Source organism: Rhipicephalus microplus, chromosome X (genome assembly GCF_043290135.1).
Source record: "Rhipicephalus microplus isolate Deutch F79 chromosome X, USDA_Rmic, whole genome shotgun sequence".
Classification (NCBI taxonomy): Eukaryota; Metazoa; Arthropoda; class Arachnida; order Ixodida; family Ixodidae; genus Rhipicephalus; species Rhipicephalus microplus.
Window position 1 is genome coordinate 306,946,167 of NC_134710.1, and position 12,956 is coordinate 306,959,122.

At 45.5% G+C, this 12,956-nt stretch overlaps 1 protein-coding gene across 4 annotated transcripts in view; it reads right to left on the bottom strand.

Annotated features, from left to right (window-relative positions):
- LOC119162132 (exonuclease mut-7 homolog) overlaps positions 1–12,956 on the bottom strand; it is a 151,489-nt gene that overhangs the window by 32,766 nt on the left and 105,767 nt on the right. The gene's annotated exons all lie outside the window — the stretch shown is intronic.

Here is a 12,956-nt window from a genome sequence, read left to right on the forward strand (position 1 = left end):
CCATCAATTTATACTGGGGAATTGCTCTTTCAAAACTGTACTGTTGTTAATTTCACCATTACAAGTCCATTAATAGAAAAGCAAATGAAGATCAGACTTTCACATCCCAATTTGGCACCGTAATCACTGAACATGAATGTCAGGTGAAATTATTGTTTTCATGCATCGTATTTCGGCCACGTTGGTTAAACAAAATTTGTTGAATTTGTACGTTAAGTGTTCTAACCTTCTAAGAGCAGAGGGCTATTTGCTTCATTTATACCGATTAAGAACGAAGTGGCCCCCACCAGAGGCCGTCAAAATTTATGACGTCAGAGCTAAGTGATGGCACCCCCACCTGCATCATCACTTTTTTGCAGGGCTAAGCATAGATACCTTGAACTTGTATCACTATGCGATACAAAGTATTCGAGCAAGTATTGTAGATAAAGATACACGATACTTTAAGAATGAATGTATCCGATACGATACTTCACAATTGTACTTTAATATACTTCGATAAATTTGTAAATTTGCCAATATATATCCATGCAATGATGCAGCAAATGCCTATGTACGAAAGTGTGTACTTGAGAGTGACCAACTTTGTTTATTTTAATGGGACATGTGTTTGAACCCCCAAAGACATGTCTTCATTGCTCAACATTGTTACGGTGAGAGATGTTTTTTGTACAGGGGGATGACGGATGGTCACAGAAAGAAGGCCTGGCCCAAAACGCAGTTGCTTCTTTTACCCCTTTCCCTCTTCAACGAAAGCCTCGTATCATTTCCCTCGTTGCAGACGATGCCCACTGGGCGAGTTAGTGTTGCGCCTGGCATGGCTTCAACCAGGCAACATGCATGACGTCAGTTTTCCTGGAGCGACGGCCAGGTGATGTGAGGCCTGATATAACGTACGTAACGCCGCTAAGGCGCGACAAAACGACGAAGGGACCTGTATAGCGGGCCAGAAACTTTTGATACAAGCCACGCTTGCGGTATGGAGCACACAGCCACACCATATATTCTTCGCTGTACGATACATGTCGATGTCGCTTATCGTAACGAGCCTTTGAACAGTCTTGGGCTGCGAAAGTCCGGAGACGCGCGATGCTCTGTGCCTCCTCTGCACAACAGCGCTGCAAGGGATGGGTTTTGTTGCTCCGAAAACGGGAGAATTGTGTCGAGGGTAGTACGAGGCTCACAGATGTAGGGAAAGTAGAATGGGCTAAAGCCGGTGGTCTCTTGTAGCGCAGTGTTGTAGGCGTAGGTCATAATTGGTAAAACTGCATGCCAGTTTTTATTCTTGGAATCAACGTACATAGAGAGCATGTTAATGAGCGTCCCGTTGACACACTCAGTCAGACCGTTGGTCCGTGCATGGTACGAAGTGGCGTGACGAAACTGGGAAGCAGACCAGCGAAGCAACTCTTCCACGACGTCGGCTACAAACTGCCGGCCACGGTCGCTGATTATGGCACAAGAGAACTTATAATCATATTAGGAAGTCGTATTAGGAAGTCAGATACGTTATCAGCTGTTGTGGCAGAAATCGATGCGGTTTCAGCATACCAAGCGAGGTGCTCAACACACACTATATTGCAGCGGTTTCCAATGATCGATTGTGAAAAAAGGCCCATCAAGTCAATAAAGACGACCTCAAAGGAAAAACATGGAAGCTATATGTGATGGAGAAATCCTTGCGGCGCATTTGTTGGAATCTTGTACCGTTTACAATGCTCACAACTGGTCACGTATTTAGATGTAGCCTGACGCATGCACGGCCAGTAGAAACGTTCCAGTTTGCGGGGATAGGTCTTGGGAAACCCCATATGTCCAGATGTTGGGGCGTCGTGCATAGCTTGCAGCGCGTTGGGTCACAAAGATTTAGGGACAACCAAAAGTAGGTGGGCCCCCTTTGCAGGAAAATTTTCCTTGTAGAGAATGTCGTCCTGCATGACGAATGGCCACTGGTGTGGCTTATCGACGGCAGATGAGAAAAAACAGCCAGACTATGGTCTTGACGTTGTTCTGTACGGAACGTTTCTAAATCTGGAAACCATGAGTCAAGAGCGGCCAGACAGTCGTCCAAAATGTCAGGGTCACATTCAGTAGTGGGAAGGGGAAGTTGCGAAGGGAGTCAGCGTCCGCGTGAAAGCGGTCACTCTTGAAGCCCTCATCAAAGTCATATTCTAGCAAATGGAGCACCCATCGTACAAGACGACCGGTTGGATATCGTAGACCAGGGAGCCAACAAAGTGAGTGGTGGTCTGTGACGATGGAGAATCGGCGGCCATGGTTGTACAGGCGAAACTTGTACTCGGCGAAGACAGCTGCCAGACATTCTTGCTCTGTAACAGTATAATTGCGCTCAGCTTTGCTCAAAGAACGGCTCGCATAGGCAATGGCATGTTCGGCGTCTTCGTGACGCTAATACTGCACCGATACCAATTCCACTGGCGTCACCGTGCACCTCAGTTGGGGCTGATGCATCGAAATGACGAAGAATAGGCCGAGAAGTGAGAAGTTTCAGTTGAGAAAGCGACTCACACTCTGTCGTTCACTTGAAGGGTGCATCTTTGTTGAGCAGATGAGTAAGATGCCCAGCAACGTCGGCGAAGCTAGGGATAAAACGCCGGAAATACGAACACAGGCCACCGCAGGTAGCACGCAGATACCTTTTTTCTGTAATTTTTAAATAAAATATTGGTCACATTTCTTGAAATACCCTGTATATGAGACCCGGGCCTAATACAGGCCTGTGTCAGGCGCGGTACCTACCCGAGCCCGGAGCTCATGGGCTCGAGCCCGCCCTGGTTCAACAATGCCTTACTCGGTCCCGCCCGGGCTCGTGCAGCGCTCTAGTGCTGAAAGAACAACTTGAAGCGAAAGTCGGTGTGGCGTTTACTCGCATAAACATTTGTTTGAAACGCAAAGAAAAGGGAGGTGCATTGGGTATCGTGTAAATTTCATCACAGATAAATAAGCCGAAAGAGTAGGCAGATTTAGTTCCACGTTCGTAGCAGCCATACGGACGCAGCCTGCTAACCATTTTGAATGACAGGCCGCATACGTACGGCTGCTGCGGACGCGTTGCGCATGGTGGAGAGAGTGAAGCGAGTGAGAAGTGTGTTGCGAGTGGGCGGAAGGGCCGGCAACTGCTGCGGGTGAGGGAGAGTGGTGTCAACGAGCAGCTGCGATTTGACCTACTTGGCACCGCTCGAGCACCGCTCAAGGGGGTTTGTGCAGGAGTATGGGACAGTGTTACACAGGCTGGTTAAAGAGCTGCTTTGCATCTAAAAAGACTTCCGGCAACTAACTACTTGTCTAATGACATACTTTAGCCGCAAAATATCACAAACACAGAGTAAAGAAACACACGACGAGCCGCTTGTGCTTGTCGTTGTGTGTTCCTTTACAGTGTGGTTGTAATATTTCGCGGCTAAGGTATGTCATTAAACCAGTACCAACTAGGCCAACAAGCAGTATTGATAACTACTCGTCAACGACGCCGCCCTGTCTTCCTTACACATGCAACGTAGGGGGCACGTATGCGTTCGGAGAAAATACCTCGAGGAAGATACGTAGGCCCGGTTGACGTTCAACCAGCAAGAAGCGCAGTCGTTGGTGTAACGAGTCCTGCATAGGCGGTGAGCATGAAGTGTCCCGTGCAACGTGTTGAAACGGCTGCAACACCGGGCACCCTCGTCGCCTACTAAGCTGGCGAGACCTACAGCGGCACCTTAAACTCTCCTATGTGTACTACGAGCTAGCCTGGTCAATTAAAAACTTTTTATCACGATTTTTTCGACTGTTATTTTATTATCCTCATCAGCCTGACAACGCCTACTGCAGGGCTAAGACCTTTCCCATGATCCGCCAATCAACCCAGTTTTGTGTTTTCTGCTGCGATGTTATACCTGCGAACTTTTAAATCTCATCGGCCCACCTAACTTTGTCTCCGCTACATCTCCCCTAATCTCTGGGAATCCAGTCAGTTTCATTTGATGACCAGCGATTATTCTGCCTGTGCTACGTGCCCGGTCTCTGGCCCATGTTCCTTTTTTCTTGATTTCAACTATGATATCCTTAACCCCGGTTTGTTACCTGACCCACCCTGCTCTCTTCTTGTCTCTTAAAGGGACACTAAAAGTCAAATAACAATTTACGTCAGAGTGAAAGCTCAATGTATGACAAAATCTAAAATGACAATATTATCAACTACAGTACCTTACTTACCGAGAAATTAAAGTAAATGCACGAAACGCAAGCGTCGCCGTAGGAGGTTTTCAAAATAATCCCGATGACATCAGACGGAGCGCCTACAACTAATCACTAGTATTCCATCTAACTGCCCTAAATAAAGAACGTTCCGTGCATAGAGAGACGCAATAAAATGCTGCTTGTTCGTTTCTGTTTAACTCATGGAAAAAAGAACTACAGGACGTAACTATGGGGAATGGCGCGAGCGGTTCCAAAATTCAATTTTTGCATGGTTACACTGAACAGGTGGTGCCACTTAGTGGGGCGCACTTGAAACAAAAGCGCCTGCAATCTCGAAGCCAATGGCGGGAAATTAATCAATGGCCGTTGCTGCTGCTGTGGATCCCGCTGCTTTCGGTCTGCTGCTACTAGCGCAGTAAAGCCGGCCAACGTTGTGCACGGCAACAGTGATGCGAGACAGTCCGGTCGGTCCGCTTCTTGAGGCGGGTAATTTGAAGTGCACTAACCTGATGCGGAGCCCCAAAAAAGTTACTTTATTTCAAAATAGGCCCTTCCTTGGCACAAAAGTAACACGAGGTTTCTGGACCGTGATTTCAACAATCAACGTCGACTTAATAGTTGACTTCAGTGTTTCTTTAAGGTTACACCTATAATTTTCTTTTCCATCGCTCGCTGCGTCGTCCTCAATTTAAACTAAACCCTTTATAAACCTCCAGGTTTCTGCTCTGTAGCTAAATACCGGCAATATGCAGCTGTTATATACCTTCCTCTGGAGGGTTAGTAGCAGATTAGCATTTATGATTTGAGAATGCTTGCAGAATGTGATCCAGTACAGCATCCTTATTTTTCTAGTTATTTCACTCTCATGGATCGGTTCCGCAGTTACTACCTGCCCTAAGTAGACATATTCCTTCACAACTTCCAGCGTATTTTCATCTATTGCAAAGTGCTGTTTTCTGCCGAGACTGTTGCACATTAGTTTAGTTTTATGCATATTAATTTTCACTCCTACTCTTCTGCTTTCCATGTCCAGTTCAGTAATCATGAGATGTAATTCGTCTCCCAAGTTACTCATCAAGGCAACGTCATCAGCGAATTGCAGGTTACTAATTAAGATACTCTCCATTTACTCATCCCCCAATGTTCCCAGTCTAGGGCCCTGAAAGCCTTCTGTATCCACGCGGTGAATAGCACTGGAGAGGTCGTGTCTCCCTGCCTTACACCCTTCTTTATTGGGATTTTGTCAATTTCTTTATGGAGAACTATGTTGGCTGTGGATACACTGTAGATTTATTACAGTACGCTTATTTAGGGTTCATCGATGTCCCGATTCCGTAGTGCCTGCATTACTGCTGATGTCTCGAATGAGTCAAACGCCTTCTCGTAATCTATGAAAGCTATGTATAGGGGTTGCCTGTATTCCACGCGTTTTTCGATTACCTAATTTTTTTATACCCAGCCTAAATATTCAGTTGTGTGCGCTGCGTCACACATAGAAACTTAGAAGCGCAAGCACGATGTCTTCGTAATTCTTTTTCTGTGCCTCGTTTGATTTCAATCATGTTGTGCTTTTAACATACCGCGTTGTGCATATACAGGGTGTTTCAAGAATAGTGTCCAATATTCTTTAAAAATCAGGAAAAGGCGCTATTTTCTCGCTGTCTAAGCAGATCCATTTTTTTGTAGCGGCGGGCATTTTAAGAAGGTTGAAAACAGCATTTAGAGCAGTAATTAGAAAATTTAAATAACTAACTTTTTCAATTAGCAACTTTTTCAATTTTCAGTTATGCAGCTAAGTCAAATGAGAGAATTAAATTCATTCATGCGAGGAACCTATTGTCACTTTGAGATTGCGTAAACGTGGCCTCTAGCAATAACTGCTACTTACTGGCATTATTTCAAGTTCTGCTGCGAAACCGAAACCAAATGACCGATGAGCACAACAAACTGACGACTACAATGACATCACTGTTGCAAAAAGCGGTTACAGGACTGCAGTTCTTCCCCTTTCATTAACACATGTGCGTCATGAGTGCTGTAATTGCACAGCACAGGCACACACACACTACGAAGACGTTTGATGGGTGATATCACAACACTTGCTCATTTCAGACGTCTCGAACGAATATGGCACTTGCACTTTTTCGCGTTTCGGTTTCACCGCAAAATTAAGGAGAATTTTATAATTCAAAGTTATTACTAGAGGCCACTTTTTCGAAATTTCAAAGCAATGAAAGGGTTCTTCGCATGAAGGACTTCAATGCTCCCATTTGACTTAACTGCCTAACTTCACTAATTAAAAAGTTAATTACTGTTAAATTTCTTAATTACTGTTTGAAATGATGTCTTAGACCCCCTTAAGATGGCTGCCCCTACAGAAAAAGCAACTGTGAAGACAGCGAACAAATAGCGCCTTTTATTGATTTGTAAAGAATATTGAACTTATTTCTTAAAACACCCTGTATACTTGTACATGTAATGTTCATTTAGAGCATAGTTTGTTTTGTAGCAGTTCTTTTGATCGCGTATGTTTGCTTTTTTGAGTTAAATTTTGTGAACTCCTACTATTTCCCTTGTTGTGTTTGTATGCTTGCTTGTATTTAACGAAATGTCATTGTCTGCTTTTACTTGGCCGTTTGGCCCCTCATTTTTGGGGGGTAGTTTTTCATCTTTTGTTGTGCGTTTACTTTGCGGCGTCTTTTTGTCTTTGCACATTCTGCTGTGCTCTCTATTTTAATGTCTGCTAGCATCAGTAGCTGAGGAGAACTGGGATAAACGAGCTCAACTGCTACACTGTCCGCACAGTCTGTGCGAGTTGTACTGACACGGCCTCGAGATAAAAAACAAAGTGCGGCCTGCTGCGTGGCATCACCGTCGATGAGCGAGCGCGTCTGGGCAAAGTTGACAGTTCCGGCCGCTTTTTTGGGGGAGGGCGCTGACGCTCCACCCATCGAAGCGGATATGACACTTCGTGTTTTAATGTGGTTGCGTGAGGAGTTGTGCGTGTACGTGTGCTCTTTTCTCGTGCTTATTTTGTGGGCGATAGTGTGTGGGGGCAGTTTGTCTCATGTATCTTTTGATCGAGTACAATTCTCTGGTGCACGCATGAGTGGCAGACGGCTTTTTAGTGGTACGACGCCGCGAAGCTGTTGTGTGCCGCTGAGCAGCTCGAATGCGGAAGAAGACCCTATATTGAAATACAACGTGTTACCCTGCGATCTAGAGCTTCAAGAAGCGTATCAGGATGTGTATTATTCGTAACAGAGCACTTATTTTTGTCACAAACTAGCGCTGAAGCAGACGCGCGCCATTGCCTCTAGACGACAGCATCAAATCACCGCGTCAAACGTTTCTGGTGTTTTCGCGGTGCTTTTCGGTGGGCCGATAAGTCAGCCCTTGAAATCTGCGCGACGATTGCTTCCCCATAAACGGAAGCAGTGAACCTTTTCATTTCACCTGCAATGGCTTCCCCATAAACGGAATTGGTGACTCTTTTCATTTCAGGTGAGTCAAAGGGGCAGTACTCGTGCACAGTATTGAGGCCAATGCTGCACAAATGATTGGCCCTCCTAGGGCAAACTGTTCACATATGTGGTGTGGTACGTACTCCTAATAACGATTCATAATCGAACCTGGTGTGTGCAGCTACGAAACGCGTTATTTACGGCTTACTCTGCCCCGTAGAAATGCGCGTGAAAGCGGTTCTTCTGGGAGAAGCGGCAGCGCCAGAGCGGGCGCGAGCTGAACTAGGCCCATCCCCTCATTTGGCGGCACACAGAAGGCTGCACCTGGTTTTCTTTTTTTTTTATCCAGCGGCCATGGTAGTGAAATTAATGGCGTCTCGACCGGCGAAAAGCTTGCCCAACTTTGAAAGAATTCAAAAGTCTTCTTCAGGACAGCACCGCTCGCACCCGAACTAACTGTTTGCGATTGCATTGTCCATTTCTAAATGTGATTTATAAAGCACACTGCTCTGATCCACTGTCTCTATAGGGGATCTTGCCTGCTGTGCCGCGAGTTTAAATAGGCTAGCGAAAAGACCCCCCCCCCCCCAATGCACTACGACAGGCGCCCTTACAAGGCTCTAGGAAGCTGCGCGCTTATTAGTTCGAGCGTGACGGTGCGTGATTTCGTCAGCAAACATGGCGGCGCCCACGACGATGCAGCAGCTAGCTGCCAGGCAAAACTAAATAAGCTCGCTGTATTCGCGGAGGCAATCTTGGTCGTAAAAAAAAATGCCCTCCGATCATTTGGAGGCACGCGAAGAAACTTGAGTGTGCCGAAAAACACTGTGAGCATGCCTCTATTGATGCTGCACTTTACTGCCGCCGGCAGAGTTGGTCCGTTTTCAATATTGTTATTATACTGACTGAGTCTGTATATTAACACTATGGTTTTCAACGACCGCAGGAGACTCGCAGAAGTGGACAGTCGTATCCATGGAGATTAGGAAGACGGCAAGATGCTGGTCTCGGTAAGTTCGTTTTTGCAGTTCCGAACAGAGCCATACAATGCTTGTTTATGAGACCGTGGGCGCAGTCAAGTTCGCAAACGATGCTCGGGCAGGCGCAGCTTCTGTTAATGCGCTACCCAGCGAGAGCATGACTATTCGCCCCGAGATCAGGCCATATAGGGGACAGCACCGTCACCGTGCTAGTGTGGATAGGCGGCCGGCGGCGCGTATGCAAATGGACGCAACGGCGCGTTTTCTGAGAGCTGTGAGCCGATGGTCGGCGAATAAAATGCGTTGTAATATATATGCCGTTCATTGCTTAACGGACGTACGAAGCTTACCGAACGCTACTTTCACTTGTGACAGAAACGCAGTCTGCCATTAAAAGGGATGTTCGCGCTTGGCGACTGTCTGCACTTTCGCAATGCAGTGTGTCACGTTTATTGCATTTTTATTTTAGGTGTTGAGCTTGTATCTCGTCTACTATGCACTGCTGAGCATGACTGAATTCATTATTCATGAACGCTTGTCATGAATACCAATCACCTAACCCCCCCCCCCCCCCAAAAAAAAAAGAAGAAAGAAATTCAATAGTTTGGGGCGATGAACACAAAAATACAGCGATTACTCACTCCGCCTTTTCATCTTAATCATTTCTTCATGGAATAAACGTAGGACAGTGGATAAGTTTATTCAGGAAAGCTACGCGACTTACAGCGCTTACGCGCGCTTTTCTTACTCTTATAACAAAATAAAATGGTCATAGTTCAGCCCGCAGCTTTCTTATATTGATTATCTGCATCAAAGTGATGTAGAGGTTCGAATAATTGATGGAACGAAGTTTTTTTTTTTTTCAGGCGAATGTGTGTCCACTTTTTCTATCTGTCTAGCACAACGCCACAAAAGCTCTCAAGATAATGTAAAAGAAAAAAGCAATGTTCTCCTTGAAATTCTACGTCATATGTGAGACGCCGTCTTCAATAATGTTGACAATCTGGCTTCTTTTAAGCGAACGCAAATCTAAGAACAAGGGTGAGGCCATTCATTAGAAAACTCCAACCAAAAATTGTATTACAGCGCTTGAGTCAGCGCTTGGCCTGGCTTTGAAACGTTGGTTTTCTGAATACAATTTTTGGTTGGAGTTTTCTAATTGCCTCATTCCTATTCCAATCAGGCAGACTTGTGCCAAGTGCTTACCTTTGAAAAGAACACGGGTCTGTCTGTATATATATATCGCCTAATGCTAAAATTGCACATGGCAACTCAAGTTTCATCAGCTCTTTGTTATTCAATTGAAGTACCGAAGTGTCAGAATTTACTATACAGCACTGTCATGAGACTAGGACTGTACAATACCAGGCTATCTCAAGCGCAATTAAGGCTCGTCGTATAACCGATAAGCAAGAATGCCACATTTTTTTAAGTAGATACCTAACAGCAATGCAAAACTTTAGTTTATCCCTCATTCGCTAAAACGCTGCATTCACACAATATTTATTATTGGCCATGTTTGGGGCGACGCCAAGTGCAGTTTACGATGGGCTTTGGCTAAAAAGCGGCAATTACACCGACATGATCCTGGCGAAGAGAGGCTACGACGAAGATACACATCAATCTCGCCAAGTGCTTGACCTCATCTTATTGCGGTACATATACTGTAGAGTGAGGCCAAATGCTTCTGTAAACAGTGCTAGGCAAACATACAAGCAGTTACTCTTGCGCTAACAGAGTGGGACCAACCGCCCTTTGAGCATGAGCACGACGTACACGCACGTGCTAGCCTATGTGGATAGCAGACAATGCCGGGAGCAATCTACACTAGGTGCGTTTCAGCCAGTGGCCACCAGGCGGCGTCACCACTCGATCTTGGGGCGCATTGCTGCTGTTGCACAGTGCCTTTAGTGCGCATAGACTTTAGTGGAATTAATGTAAAAAAAAGTCAACTGAGACCCACAGCTTTGAGCATTTGTAAAAAGCAATAAAATAATAAAAAAAGTATGCACAAGTTTATTGAGGCTTCACTGCGAAACTGTTGTGTATTTTGGTGACGGCATGTGTGAATCTTTACGATCTAGTGCCCAGTGTAAGCATCATGTATACAAATCACCACAGTTAGTGTTTTGAGCTTGCTTTCATTATGCATCAATTAATTGACAAATGTCCTGTGAATAGAGAGATAACCAGCTGCAGAAGTAGCGCTTAGTGTTCAAAATGCACCCTCCTCGGCATCCGATCCTTTTTTACAGACAATGCATGCTCGCGCAAGGCGAAAGAATTATGACAGTGTGCGGAGTGCACGTGACAGAGAATGCTACACTAGCTGTAGAGTTGTGAATTATCTGTTTCTATTAATCTGTTAATTTGCAGCACCTTGCTGAGAAATTACCTGGGCCCATTGCAACACTGCTAGTTCTGGCTCCATGCAAAAGAATAACATCATTGCACCTCAGGGTGACAGGTAATATCATGTGTTATTTATGCATATTATGCTAACATTATTACCGCAAATATACTCGAAGGCGTAACTAACAAAATGGTACAACGCTAAGCTGTTGGCCAGGGGCTGATCCAGCCACTCATTTAGTGGGGGGGGGGGGGGGGGATCGCTTAAATTAACACAGGAGAGCGAGGCGTGGTCATTACTTTTTTTGTTCTTACTAGCACCAAAACTCTATCATAGCACAAATACTGTTAATATGCACTCAAAGGGATCCCACTCATTTGTCCTAATAGGTGATAGCAGGTGGAGGGCGAGCACTGAAGAGAGGAGGAGGCGGTGCTCATAGGCTTAGGGGGGAGAATGGGGGACGATCCCCCTTACCACACCTCTCACCCCCCCCCCCCTCTACATCCGCCACTGCTGTTGACCCATATTTGTTATGCATTACATTGAAATTTTGATGGTCTTGGAAAAGTTCACATTTTTCTTTCAATGCATGCTGACCTTGGCCTATCGTACAAGTTGCTAACAGGTGGTATGTAAAGAGACTGCACATAATGCAGGGAAATAGCACTCTTTTTCTAGTCATTTCTAACTGATTTATTTTAATACCTCAGTCCTCACAGTTCGCCATGCAAGAAATCATTTGTCTTTTGCAACTGCTTAAGCTTGCTTCACTCCCACAGCACTTGTTTTCAAAGCTCCTGGGATGATAAGACGGTATACTGACCGCAAAATTTTCCTTTTTTTCTTGCGTAAAAAAAAAGGGCCCAGCCTACAAGGATCTATAAAATGTACTGCGAAGAGCAAGTGCACTCTGCAAAAGTAATTATGGCATGCATTTGAAAGCTAGTTTCCATTTCTACAGTGCCTTGATATCGTAACACAAGATGAGCTTCTCTACATATATGCTTTTGTGAGAAATCTTGAAACTCGCTCCACTGCCGACCCACAAGTAATTTACTTTTTGTGACGCTGAGTGGCCATTTTGGTACCTGATGTCTAGAGTTACTATATATGCTACCTTTAGGTACGTAAAGGTAGCATATTGTCACGACGTGATAATAACAGGATACAGGACGCAGGTGCGACCAGGAAAAACAAGGTCTGTATTGACAGAACAAAGGAACAGCCGCTTCGACGTCGTCTTTCTCGGAGCAAGCGTGGGTGCTGCCCACGCTCATCACTTTGTCGTCCTTTTGCCCGGCCTTTAGCCGTGACATTAGCCTCCCTTTCAAAAAAGCATCGTCCTGATGTTTTATAGTCAAAGTGGTTCGTACTCGCTGGAAACGCACGAGTTCATTCGAACAACGTGCACAACTTCTGGAGCACACCTTCGACACACACACAGTATGAGTGCACAGTATCAGGAACAACCTCATAAGTAATGTCACTGAGACGTCGTAGAACTTTATAGGGCCCGAAGTACCGTCTTAGGAGTTTTTCTAAGAGGCCACGGCACCGAATAGGAGTCCATATCCAAACTTTCTCTCCTGGCTCGAGTGAGACTAGTCGGTGACGAAGGTTGTACCATCTTGAATCGTAGTCCTGCTGGTGACTAATACGTAGGCGTGCAAGTTGTTGGGCTTCTTCGGCAAGCTGGGTGATATAATCAGCATCCGTCTCGACGTTTTCGTACTCATGTGGCAGCATAGCATCCAGCATAGTGGTGACTTCACGACCATAAAGAAGGCGGAATGGCGTTGTTTTTGTCGTTCCTTGATGAGCCGTGTTATAGGCGAACGTGACATACGGCAGGATCTCATCCCAGTTTTTGTGCTCCACATCGACGTACATGCAATGCATGTCCGCAAGTGTCTTGTTGAGACGCTCCGTAAGACAATTCGCTTGAGGATGATA